Source organism: Lampris incognitus, chromosome 8 (assembly GCF_029633865.1).
Source record: "Lampris incognitus isolate fLamInc1 chromosome 8, fLamInc1.hap2, whole genome shotgun sequence".
NCBI lineage: Eukaryota > Metazoa > Chordata > Actinopteri > Lampriformes > Lampridae > Lampris > Lampris incognitus.
The window spans coordinates 44,490,934-44,503,268 of NC_079218.1; positions in this window are offsets into that span (position 1 = coordinate 44,490,934).

The window sequence follows — 12,335 nt, forward strand, 5'->3', positions numbered from 1 at the left end:
GTGCAACCAGACTGGGGGTCAGAGTTACCAGCAGCACACAATCTGCCCATCAGGCTGACAACTCCTCTCTCCTAATAGTGGTGGGGGAAACATGCATACAGTTTAATAGAGATGGACACAATCGTTATTTTGAGGGCCTTGTAGTCGGATAATCTGGACTCTGATATCCTGGCTGGCATTCCATTCATGGAGAAGAACGATGTCCCTATTCGACCAGCAAAACACCAGGCATGTGTCCGGGAGGACATGTAGCGGTATGGCTCCTGTAAGATGCCCGTGGACGGCATGTTGTTTGACAGGCCCATGTCCTACCAGCCTCCACCAGAACCACAGTGTGGCCTGGTGAATATATAGAGCTTGAGCTTCCTACTGAGCTCCGTAATGTTGATGGTGAACTGGCTGTGTAACCACACATGGGGACACTACATGCAATAGACACTGGCCCCTGCTGGCCTGCTCCATCGTTGTTGGCTCGTGTATCAAGGAAGATTTGTGTTCCCAGTCTCACAAATGAACCCCAATATGTGAGAAAAAATTACATGTATACCACGTTTGCACAACCTTTGTCCCCGAGTCCTGCGACAATTCAAAGATGACCCAAGATCACCGAGATTGACACCCGATCTTCACCAAGATCGACACCCTTCTCCAAAGAAATTAGGCTAGACCCAGAAATATTATGCCATCTGACATAAGGAACAAATTTCAGATACTGCACAAAGACTTTGATGAGGTGTTTGACCCACACTTCAAGGGGTACAATGGTCCATTCCATGCAAAAGGAATATGGGTCCTGTTCAACCAACGTAGCGCAAGGGCAGAGTTCCCCAGTACTCAAGAGGCCAGTTGCAGGAGCTCCAGGCCAATTTAACATGATGGAACAGATGAGCATCTTTAAGCGGCCTGAGAATGCTGATGTGTGTGTGGAGTAAGTCAACCCATCGTTCCTTGTAAAAAAAAAAAACAAATGGGGATTTTCACCTTGTCACTGCCTTTGCAGGCGTGGGCAGGTATAGTAAGCCCCAGCTGTCACTCATGCCAAACGTCAACTCCACCCTGAAGAAGTTAGACCAGTGGAAATACATTGTTGCAACTGATCTCACCAAGGCATTCTACCATTATTCAAAGACTCAATGAAATACTGCGGGTTGGTAACACCTTTCAAGGGTGTTCGTGTATATGCTCGATGCGCCATGGGCATGCCTGGCTCAGAGACTGCCATAGAGGAGCTAACATGCCGGGTCTTTGGTGAACTCCTGTAACAGGGTAAAGTAACCAAAGTTGCAGATGATTTGTACTGTGGGCAATTATGCTTGAAGATCTGCTTAGTGTCTGGAAGGGAGTGTTGCCAGCACTGCGACGTTGCGGACTCAACTTATCAGCTGCAAAGACAGTTGTTGCCCCTCAGCAAACAAACATCCTGGGCTGGTTGTGACATCATAGGACCCTCCAGACCAGTTTCCACTGTGTTTCTGCATTAGCTGCATGCTCACTTCCTAAGAACGTGGCTGGCCTTCGATCACTCATTGAGTCAAAGGATATGATAACGTGTTCAGATGAACTTCTGTTCGCCTTCAACAATGCACGGAAAGCCCTGGCCACTAACCACTCAATCACATTGCCTCAACCAGAGGACCAGCTCTGGATCGTCACTGATGGCACAGTCAAGGAGCCTGGTCTAGGAGCCACACTTTTTTTCACTTGTCAAGATTCAGTGAATGTTGCAGGCTACATTAGCGCTAAACTCTGCAAAAACCAGTCAATTTGTCTACCATGCAAGGTAGAGGCCCTATCTATTGCTGCTGCACTGAAGCACTTTAGCCTGTACATAATCCAGTCCTCAAAGAAAGCCTGTGTGTTAACAGACAGCAAGCCTTGCATACAAGCCTTTGAAAAGCTATGCAGAGGAGAGATCTCAGCTAGCCCCCGTGTGACTACCTTTATGTCTACAGCCAGTAGGTTTCAAGTCTCCATTCGGCATGTGGCTGGTGCAGTGATACTGCCTTCTGATTTTGTCAGTTTCAATTCTCCCGACTGTGACAATACCACCTGCGAGATCTGCACTTTTGTCCGCACCTCTATGGAGTCTGTTGTACGCCAGGTTACGGTTGAGGGCATTCTTCAGGGTTCCCAAAAACTCCCCTTTACCAACAGATAAGCATGGCTGGCCATACAGGCTGAGTGCTCTGACCGCCGAAGGACATGTGCTCACCTCCGCCAAGGCACCTGCCCCTCAAAGAAGCTGACTAACATACGTGATGTTAAACGTTACCTGAATGTAGCCACATTATCCAACAATGGTCTTATGGTGGTGCGTGGCCATACCCCCCTTGCTTCCTCAGCTGACTGTATCATAATTCCCAGGTTGGTCCTGGATGGCTTCCTTGTGTCCCTTCATATAAAACTTGATCACCCTAACCCTACAGCTGGCCAGCTGAGATTGGTTGTGCAACACTATTTCTACACTCTGGACATGGATGCTGCCATCCAACATGTCACTGAGGGTTGTCACCAGTGTGCTGCACTTAAGAAAGTCCCTGCCTTTGTGGTGGACCAGTCAACATGTGATCTGCCAGTCAGCGCCGGTGCATCCTTTGCAGCCAATGTGTTCAAACGTGAGCACCAGCTCATCCTTATGGTCCATAAGTGTATCACCTCTTTCACAGCATCCACTCTCATTGAAGATGAATGGCACCAGACCCTTCGTGATGCTCGGATTCACTTGTGTATTGGGCTTGATGGTCCATGTGCTGTGTTCAGAACTGACCCGGCTCCTGGCTTCGTGGCATTGGGTGGCGACACGGCACTTGCCAGGCATAGGCTTACTGTTGAGGTTGGCAACACTAAGAACATCAACAAAAATCCTGTTGCTGAGAAAGCCATACCGGTGCTCCAGGGTGAAATACTGTGTCTTCAGCCAAATTGCAGAGCTGTCACCCCCCTACTTCTGTCAGTTGCCACTGCCCCCTTCAACAGCTGCATCAGATCCCGCAATTTGTCTACCCGTGAAATGCTATTACAGAGGGACTAGTTCTCCCACAATGACTTGCCTGTCAATGACCGGGACCTCATTATGCAGCAGTATGCACAACGGTTGAGCAATCATCCATATAGCATGAAAGCCAAAACTCCCGCTGGTCATGTTGCATCGTCTTCCATGGTCCATCCTGGCGACCTTGTATATCTCTATAGCGATCAAAATAAGTCTGAGACAGATACCTTGTGAAGGACTTAGTTGCTTTGTAGCGTTCTTGTTTATTCTTCCACGCCATTGTTGGACATTCCCATAATTCCTTCAGGGTCTGTGTGTTCTGCCTTTGCAGCATGTTTCAGTTTCTATTACTGTTGTATCCTATAGTGTCCTTATGTTCTGTGCCCTTTGTAATGTTTGTGCCCATAGCGATGTTTTTCTACACTGTTTTTGAGTTGCCTTATGGTTGTTATGGGTGGGTTTGTTTGTACTGGAAAAAAGGGTGGCGCCAGGAATGTATTGTGTACTTCCAGGTTACTTAGGTTGTTTACGTCTCTCTTGTCACCTTGACATCATTCTGTAAAATCATCTATGCACTTACCGGATCATGTCTGTGGCTTTGTGAGTGTCCTCACTTTATACTGGCACTGCTTGGCAATTTTTCCCCAGACACTTGTTTCCCACCGATACCACCTAACTGATAGTGGGTCAGGTAAAAATTAATTCCACTGTTTTTAACATTGACTTGGCTTAAGAAAAACTGACCTTGAATCTGTGTAATGTAAGCCACCTGCTCTCTATGCCCACCAACCTTGACCATTGGCCAATCTATACAGTGTAGTGCCACTTGCTCACCAGTCACCACTTGCCCAGCCATGTCACCAATATAATAATCAATCATGAGACTTAATTTTCTTGGAAACAATTTCATTCTGATTGGATAATTATCAATAGAATGGTTCAAGCTTTGTGTCATATATCTGTGGAGCCGGACATAAAAAAAAAACGTAGTTTTTTCTCCCATCGCGGAGGGCCCTTTTACTCTTAGGAGCCCCTGGGCACATACCCAGGTTGCCCTTAAGGTAGATCCGGTGTAGCTCCGAGGTGATTGTCACAAACAAGCATTGCCAACACCAGCTTCAGAACAGTAACAGAGTTCAGTTAAGCTCAGCAGGGACATTTAACCTTTTTTAACTTCTCTTTCATTATTTGTGTGCATGAGTGAATAAGGTGAGAATCTTCTCATGTTTCAGCTGTAGAGCAAGTTTATTTTCTTGTAATGTGAGCCAATCATCACTAGGTACTCTATAGACAGAATACCCTAAGAGGCGGTCTTAAAAAAAGGAAAGTGGGTGCTTGTTGAATTGTTCAGGGGAAGCACCGGGTTGGCGCTTGTAGCCATTTCTTTCAGAAGATACCTAATAAAGTTTGGATTGAAATACACAGGTTGCCTGAAGACTGCTTGTGTAAAGTTTACAAACTACATGACAGTTTTGTTGCCTTAGGGCACTTTACAAATTGGTTGCAGCGGTATCTTCACGTGGACTACCATAGGCCCTAGCTTGTGTAGGCAGTGAAGCTAACCAGCTAGCCATGTTTTAGTTTTGTTTTTTTTGGGGTTTTTTTTACCAGCTAGCCACGTGTGTCTTCAGGGAAGCTAGCTAACGACGTAACAGTATTGTAATGATCATGGCTGAATAGACTCGCTGGCCCTTGACCAGCGAGTCTAATGCACTTAAAACATTTCAGACACTATCTGTCAGGGAGGAAATTTTTACTGAGGACAGATCACAGCTCACGGAGTTGCTTCAGTATCTTCAAACAACCAGATGAGACGGTCAGCTAGCTAAGTGGTTAGAGCTGCTAGACCAATAGGGAAACTTCACAGTAATGCAGATGTTGTGTCGCGGCGCCACACACAGTCAGCAAGCGCAGGGTAAGATGACCACGAATGTGGTACAGTAACTCTGACAGCAGCCTCAGATAGGCCACATGAGGTCACTGTGGCACCTTTAGTGAGTGCTAACTCTCAGGCCTCAGCAAACATGGACTTCCTCCTGGAAGCACAGGATAGAGACTCTGTGATTTCCCAGTTGAAGGAATGGAAAAAGCAAAATAGGGTAGAGCCTCCTGCTGAATTATTTCAGGCCATTCAGACACGTGTGGGGTGTATTACAAGTAAGAAATGGAATAATATACCTTGAGAGTCAAAATTATGAGACAGGTGAAACTATATGGAGGGGGGGTGGCAGATGAACTGGTAAATGAGACACTAATCTTTATGCACAAGGACTAAACTGCTGGCCATTTAGGAATAGAAAAACTTGGGCAAAATCAGAGCAAGATTTTACTGGCCGGGCTGGCAGAGAGCCATGAAGAGGATGTGCACATCCTTGATAGGGAGGAATGATGGTTTCAACGGGGAGTCAGAGAGGCCATCTATGTTAAGAGCAGTGGCGGCTGGCCAGTATAGGGTATTGGGGTGTCACCCCCTTCAAACATCAAGAGATGAAAATCTCCTTGAACATGTTAAATATAATTTAGTTGTATAATGCAAATAATTATGAAATAAAAGTGTTTTTCAGTCTGTGAGCACCTGTCAGCAGCCATTAAATATTGGTTCCAAATGGTATTTGGTTGATTTCTGTCTGAATACATATACTTCCTGGGTGAGGGGCATCAGCCAAATGATACCTTATGTAAGCCCTCAAACTTTTGGCAAGCAGGTGACCTAAGGCTGCTGTCTAATTGGTTTCTTCAGATTTTCCAACTGCGCCCCAGACACTTCCACTTTTATTGGCAGCAAATTGGTATTGTTTTAATGGGTTTTTTTTTTATCTAATGTGATTGGACAATTCTCGTGGCTGTCAATCATGTTCACACCCACCACGACCCCTCGTCTCGACTGTCAATCATCCACCGTCTACGAACCCTGATAAAATCTATAGGCAACATTGTCCTCCTTAATAACTCTATGACTGTGTGGATATTAAAGCAGCTGTCAGGTGTGCTGTACCAAGGTAAATTGCACTCCTCCCCCCCAATTTTTTTTTAGCACCAGCCGTCACTGGTTGAGCGGAACGACCATTCATGAACATGGGGGGGGGGACTAAGAGTTCATCTGTCGCCATCTTTCAATGCTGTGATTGCAACTATTCCCCAGCCTTCTCTGTGAATAGTACACATGGCCATCGAAACCCAAGTTAATGGGCACACCCACATTTGATCATGAAACTTGTCATTGGTTTCGGTCGTTATACATCTATCGCCATTTTACAATCCCTCATCCTCTGTGAATAGTACACAGGACCAATGGTCACACCCATATTTGCATATGAAACTGGTCATTGGTTTCAGTCGTCAGGCACTTTGATTTTCTTACCTGGATTATTGAGCATGCATCAAGACACTCTATAATCCTCAATGGGATGGCTTAGTGGAGAGGATGAATAAAACCTTAATCAGCATGCTATCAGTTTTTGTGGACGATAATCAAAGCAACTGGGATGAAATGCTCCCCTGTGTAATGATGGCATACAGAAGCTGTGTCCAGTCCTCCATGGGGTTTAAACCCTACAAGGTGCTATTTGGAATTACCTTACCCGTCAATGTAGTCATGGGAACACAAAAAAAGGACACGCTATATATAATAACTTTTTATTGTCTACCCTGCTTTGTTTTGATTTTATGCCGTCTGATACAGAGCTTCTTCTTTTCTTCTTCTTTTTTAACTGTGTTCTGTAAGATGTCCTTGAGTGCTCGGAAAGGAGCCCACAAATAAAATGTATTATTATCAATATGTGAGTGAATATGTGCAGAACCTACAGGGATATTTAAGCACAGTGAGGGAGGCTGTAAAGAAAAATCACAAAAGGGCCACAGGTAAACGGAGAGAGTGTTTTGATCTGGGTATAACCCCTCAAAGATAAGAGGAAAATGAGTATGTGTGGCTTCGTGATTATCAGAAGGGTGTATCACCTGAACTAAGGGAGGAGTTCAAAGGTACTTTCAGGGTAGTGAGAAAACTGCCAGATGTCCTATATGAAGTAGAACAATGTAATGGCCCTCTGAAGCTGTTGTACACTATATAACAGACTGAAACCATACCTTGGGAATACAGAAAACCTAAAACCAGGGGACAATGACAGGGACCCTGATTTTGTTCTGATTAATGACCCATGGGGATCTAGGCGGGTGGGTCAGGCACCAGGCGGTAACAGCAGTCAAGTCGCTCAAAGGAAGCACACCAGGTTCCCGCTTTGGGGAAAGCCAGTGGTAAATGAGAGACATTTACCACCAGGAGATGAATGTGTGTACCCTGGGGAGCTGGGAACTGGAAACAGACTAACAGTGTGCAGAAAAAGACAATGGGAACACAGACTCTGATGAATCCCCCATCTTACTCGTAAGTCTTTGTTTTGTTTTTTTATATTTCCCCCCTTTTTTTCCTCCCCAATTGTATCCGGCCAATTACCCCTCTATTCCCGAGCCATCCCAGTCGCTACTCCACCCCCTCTGCTGATCCGGGGAGGGCTGGAGACTACCACACGCCTCCTCCGATACATGTGGAGTCACCAGCCGCTTCTTTTCACCTGACAGTGAGGAGTTTCGCCAGGGGGACGTAGCATGTGGAAGGATCCCGCTATTCCCCCCAGTCCCCCCCCCAAAACAGGCGCCCCGACCGACCAGAGGAGGTGCTAGTGCAGCGACCAGGACACATACCCACATCCAGCTTCCCACCCACAGACACGGCCAGTTGTGTCTGTGATGCCCGACCAAACCAGAGGTAACACGGGGATTCGAACCAGCGATCCCCGTGTTGGTAGGCAACGGAATAGACCGCTATGCTATCCAGATGCCTTGTCTTACTCGTAAGTGAAGATATTGGTGACTCTGCCAGGGGCCAGGTGGCTAGGCTACAGAGAACTGTCTGAAGGCCATTTTGGCAAGAAGATTTTATGATGTAACAAGTACTGTAAATGACATGGGTCTGTTGTCCACATATAAAGTTAGGGGTGGTAAAGAGATGTCACTTTGCCTTTCATTTTGTTTTCGCACTACAAGAATGTTGTACCAAAGATTTTTGTTTTTCGGAGTGTTTTATTTAAGTCTTAGAAGGGGGTAGTGTAATGTGAGCTGTTCAGCCAATCACATCACTATGACAAAATACCCTAAGAGGCGGTCTTAAAAGAGAAAGAGAAGTGTGTGCGGGTTGTTGAGTTGTTCAGGGGAAGCAACGGGACAGCACTTGTAGCCATTTCTTTGAGAAGATCCCTAACAAAGTTGGGACTGAAATGCACAGGTTGCATGAAGACTGCTTCTGTTAAGTCTACACACTAAGTGAGAGTTTTTATGGCCTTACATTACATTTCTGTTAACATGCATAACTTTGTTAGGGATAGCCAAGGCAAGGCTGCAGCCAACATCAAGAAACCAAGAAAGGCTGACGTTAACTATGCTCCTCCTAAAGAAAGGCAAAACCACAGGTAGCTTGGAGAACAAGAGAGTTGCTTCATCAGCATGACAACGAAGACATGACAACAAAGTGGTGATAAAAGTGAAAATGGAAAAAAACCCTCTCCCACAGACGACTGAAGATCATGGAGCAGAGGCCCATGATAGGAGAGTTCAAAAACAGATGGCCTGCCCTGTTCTAGCAGTGAATCTTATCTACGTATATACAGTGCATCCGGAAAGTATTCACACCCCTTCACTTTCCCCACATTTTGTTATGTTACAGCCTTATCCCAAAATGGATTAAATTTCTTTTTTTTTTCTCATCAATCTACACCCAATACCCCATAATGACAAAGTGAAAAAGGTTTTGTAGAAATTTTTGCAAATTTATTAAAAATCAAAAAACAGAAATATTGCATGTACATAAGTATTCACACCCTTTGCTATGACACTCAAAATTGAGCTCAGGTTCATCCTGTTTCCACCGATCATCCTTGAGATGTTTCTACATCTTGATTGGAGTCCACCTCTAGTAAATTCAATTGATCGGACATGATTTGGAAAGGCACACACCTGTCTATATAAGGTCCCACTGTTGACAGTGCATGTCAGAGCAGAAACCAAGCCAGGAAGTCAAAATAATTGTCTGTGGACCTCTGAGACAGGATTGTATTGAGGCACAGATCTGGGGAAGGGTAAAAAAAATGTTCTACAGCTTTGAAGGTCCCGAAGAGCACAGTGGTCTCCATCATTCGTAAATGGAAGAAGTTTGGATCCACCAGGACTCTTCCTAGAGCTGGTCGCCCAGCCAAACTATGCAATCAGGGGAGAAAGCCCTTGGTCAGGGAGGTGACCAAGAACCTGATGGTCACTCTGACAGAGCTCCAGCGTTCCTCTGTGGAGATGGGAAAACCTTCCAGAAGGACAACCATCTCTGCAGCACTCCACCAATCAGGCCTTTATGGTAGAGTGGCCAGACGGAAGCCTCTGCTCAGTAACAGGCACATGACAGCCCGCTTGGAGTTTGCCAGAAAGCACCTAAAGGACTCTCAGACCATGAGAAACAAGATTCTCTGGTCTGATGAAACCGAGATTGAACTCTTTGGCCTGAATGCGGAACGTCACGAGGAAACCAGGCACCTCTCATCACCTTGCTAATACCATCCCTACAGTGAAGCATGGTGGTGGCAGCATCATGCTGTGGGGATGTTTTTCAGCGGCAGGAACTGGGAGACTAGTCCGTATCAAGGGAAAGATGAATGGAGCAAAATACAGAGAGATCCTTGATGAAAACCTGCTCCAGAGTGCTCAGGACCTCAGGCTGGGGCGAAGGTTTACCTTTCAACACGACAATGACCCTAAGCACACAGCCAAGACAACGAAGGAGTGGCTTCAGGACAAGTCTGTCAATGTCCTTGAGTGGCCCACCCAGAGCCCAGGCTTGAACCCCATTGAACATCTCTGGAAAGACCTGAAAATAGCTGTGCAGCGACACTCCGCATCTAACCTTCCAGAGCTCGAGAGGATCTGCAGAGAAGAATGGGAGAAATACCCCAAACATAGGTGTGCCAAGCTTGTAGCTTCATACCCAAGAAGACTTGAGGCTGTAATCGCTGCCAAGGGTGCCTCAACCAAGTACTGAGTAAAGGGTGTGAATACTTACGTACATGCAATATTTCAGTTTTTTATTTTTAATAAATTTGCAAAAATTTCTACAAAACCTTTTTCGCTTTGTCATTATGGGGCATTGTGTGTAGATTGATGAGAAAAAAAGGAATTTAATCCATTTTGGAATAAGGCTGTAACATAACAAAATGTGGGGAAAGTGAAGGGGTGTGAATACTTTCCGGATGCACTGTATAAAGCAAGAGTTTATGTTTGTATGTTCGCTTAAAACTCCAGAAATACTCATTGTAGAACGAAAAGAAAGGTATCTTTAGAATCAGCACTTTCCAAGGATTGCACAGTTCGAAAAATATTTCAAAAACCAAATAAAAAAATTGATTTATTTGCGAAATTGAGTTTATTTTGTGGTGATTTGCAGCAGCGGCAGCAGCGGATTTGCGGCGATTAATAAACACATTGGCAAAGAAGCTTGATGAATGGATTGAAAATTATGACATTTGACAATTTTCGTTAATAAGATTTATTTATTCGACATTCGTTTATCACATGAATCATATCATAAATTATCCTGTATTTCATCATCGATTATATCGTAAAGATCAGATCATGTTGGTTGTTTTGGTGAGAACATTTTCCCCGGGCAATGCCAGGTACCTCTGCTAGTATGTAAATGTTTATGTTTTTACGTGTTGACCATTTTTATTATTGTCCATGATGATTAATGGCTGCACAATTGCAATTCGAATTTGCCAATAATCCTGCACCCCTATATGATAGTAATTATAATAAACAGGTAACAAATGGCTGTATTTTGTTTGTTAATAATATTTTTTAGGTGAATGCAGATGCAGTCAAAGTTCATGTCACAGCTTGACCACTTCTCAGACAAGCTGATACAGATCTTCAAGAGCAAAGGAGGAGTGGTGGAGCAAAGGATCAACGACGTCCTGGCTGCTCATTTAAACACATTTGATAAATGGTAAATCACCTGCTTATGTAGCGCTATACAGTGTTTGCATTTCATTCACCCACTCACACACCTACAGCTGTGTAAACCATGCAAGGCAGAGAACTACCAGCTCGTTTGGGGCATTTAGAGTTTAGCTGCCCTGCCCAGCCCAGGGACACCTCGGCAGATACGACCCTCTGGTCTTCAGACAACCTGCTGTCCACCCTGTGCCACCGTCGCACCCACATTTGGCTAAATGATGTCTTGATTTGTCGCCCCTGCTTTAGTGTGACAACATCAGCAGCAGGAGGGAGTGCATCCCGAGAAGCCTTGTCATCTACCTCAATGAAGACCCAGACTCTTTTTTCAAGGAATACCCACTAAGTTTATCACAATATGTTTCTCATGTGGCGTCGAACAGTGTTACCCACTGTTATTTTTCCTATGGCCCACTATTATGGAATCAGAAGAGTCTCGATATTAATGAACGCACGCAGAAAGGTTCGCACATGTATGTTGAGGATTCATATATAAATGACTCTCCGCAAATATATTTTTCAACGCACACAAAACATTTATCGTTGTATATGAATGTATAAAAAAATTCCATATATAAAATAAGCAGGTTCACAAATGTATATCTTCTCTCTCTCTCTCTCTCTTTTTCTCCCCAATTGTACATGGACAATCACCCCGCTCTCTGAGCCATCCTGGTTGCTGCTCCACCCCTTCTGCCTGTAAGAGTTGTTGCAGATCACCGCCAAGCCACCCCAATCAAAGTTCATGTCACAGCTGGACCACTTCTCAGACAAGCTGATACAGACCCCCCCCCCCAACACCTTTTTCTCCCCAATTGTACTTGGCCAATTACCCCACTCTTCTGAGCCATGCTGGTCACTGCTCCACCCTCTCTGCCGATCTGGGGAGGGCTGCAGACTACCACATGCCTCCTCCGATACATGTGGAGTCACCAGCTGCTTCTTTTCACCTGACAGTGAGGAGTTTCACCAGGGGGACGTAGCGCGTGGGAAGATCACACTATTCCCCCCCCCGACCAGGCGTCCCGACTGACCGAACAGAGGAGGTGCTAGTGCAGCAACCAGGACACATACCCACATCCAGCTTTCCACCCGCAGACACGGCCAATTGTGTCTGTAGGGACACCCGGCCCAACCGGAGTAACACGGGGATTCGAACTGGCGATCCCCGTGTTGGTAGGCATGGAATAGACCGCTATGCTACCCAGGCGCCCCGCAAATGTATTTCTGATACACAAATCTATCTTATTTTAAATATCTGTAATAGAAAGCCACAAATATATGTATTTTAAAG